The sequence below is a fragment of the Trachypithecus francoisi genome, unplaced genomic scaffold (assembly GCF_009764315.1).
Source record: "Trachypithecus francoisi isolate TF-2019V2 unplaced genomic scaffold, Tfra_2.0 Contig01461, whole genome shotgun sequence".
Classification (NCBI taxonomy): domain Eukaryota; kingdom Metazoa; phylum Chordata; class Mammalia; order Primates; family Cercopithecidae; genus Trachypithecus; species Trachypithecus francoisi.
This window is the reverse complement of record NW_022681433.1, coordinates 6,927,613-6,929,630: the sequence shown is the minus strand read 5'-3', so window position 1 is coordinate 6,929,630 and position 2,018 is coordinate 6,927,613.

Sequence of the window (2,018 nt, the reverse complement as noted above, 5' to 3'; positions counted from 1 at the left end):
CATACTTCCCAAAGCAAGCTATAGATTCAGTGCAATCCCTATCAAAATACTATGACGTTCTTCACAGAAATAGAAAAAACAACCCCCAAATGTATATGGACCCCCCCAAAGACCCATAATAACCAAAGTTTTCCTAAGCAAAAAGAATAAAACTAGAGGAATCACATTACCTGACTTCAAATTACACTACAGAGCTACAGTAACCAAAACAGCATGGTACTGGCGTAAACACAGACACATAGACCAATGTAACAGAATAGAGAACCTGGAAACAGATCCATACACCTACAGTGAACTCATTTTCGACAAGGATGGCAAGAACGTATACTAGGAAAAAAACAGTCTTTTCAATAAATGGTATATCCCCATGCAGAAGAATGAAAATAGACCCCTGTCCCTGGCCAGTACAAAAATCAAATCAAAATGAATTAAAGACTTCAATGTAAGACCTCTCAAACTATGAAACTACTGCAAGAAAACATTAGGAAAAATCTCCAGGACATAGGTTGGGGCAAGTATTTCTTGAGCAGTACCTCACAGGAACAGGCAACCAAGGCAAACATGGACAAATTGCATCACATCAAGTTTTAAAAGCTCCTGCACATTGATTGCTTCTTGGCCTTTTGGCTAAGATCATGTGTAAAAAAGTGCCTGCACAGCAAAGGATACAATCAACAAATTGAAGAGACAACTTAAAGAACGGGAGAACATATCTGCAAACTACTCATCTGACAACGGATTAATAACCAGAATATATAAGGAGTCCAGACAACTCTATGGGAAAAAATTGGATAATCAGATCAAAAAAATAGGCAATAGATTTGATTAGACACTTCTTAAAATATACAAATGGCAAACAGGCATATGAAAAGGTGCTCAACCTCACTGATCATCAGAGAAATGCAAATCAAAACTACAATGAAATACCATCTCACCCCAGTTAAAATGGCTTATATCTGAAAGACAGGCAATAATAAATGTTGGGAGGATGTGAAGAAAAGGGAACCCCTGTACACTGTTGGTGGGAATGTAAATTAGTACAAATACTATGGAGAACAGTTTGGAGGTTCCTCAAAAAACTAAAAATTGAGCTACCACAGGATCCAGCGATCCCACTGCTGGGTATATACCCAAAAGAAAGGAAATCAATATATTGAAGAGCTATCTGCATTCCCATGTTTGTTGCAGCACTGTTCAGGACAGTCAAGATTTGGAAGCCACCTAAGTGTCACAGGTGAATGGATAAAGAAAATGTGGTACATATACACAGTGGAATACTATTCAACTGTAAACAAGAATGAGATCCTGTCATTTGCAACAGGATGGATGGAACTGGAGATCATTGTGGTAAGTGAAATAAACCAAAGAAAAACAAACTTCTCATGTTCTCACTTATTTGTGGGATCTAATAATCAAAACAATTGAATTCATGGACATACAGAGTAGAAGGATGGTTACCAGAGGCTGAGAAAGATAACTGGGGGTTTGGGGGAGTGACAATGGGTCCAAAAAAATAGAAAGGATGCATAATACCCACCATTTGATAGCACAACGTGGAGACTGTAGCCAGTCATGTCATTGTATATTTTAAAATCACAAAAAGAGAACAATTGGATTGTTTGTAACACAAAGAAGAAATGATTGAGGGGAAGGATGCCCCATTTCCCATGATGTGATTAATATGCATTGCACGCCTGTATCAAGACATCTCATGTATTCCATAAATATATACCCCTATTATATATCCACAGAAATTAAAAATAACTTTCCCAATTATTTGTAATTATTTGTACAGCCATTGAAAATGGCTGTATTGTCCCACTGAAATTATTTTTTCCTTGGTGCAGAATCTGGGAGAGGCCTCAACTGTGCATCCTGGGAAACTGATTTTAATAATGCATCTCTAGTTGTGCACGTGATTAGGGACTGACTGATGGTAACTAAAGTCAGCAGAAACTTCTTCCTCTCACCAAGTTCCTGGGAGGTTGACTTCTTGATGAGTTAATTGCTAATGGAGT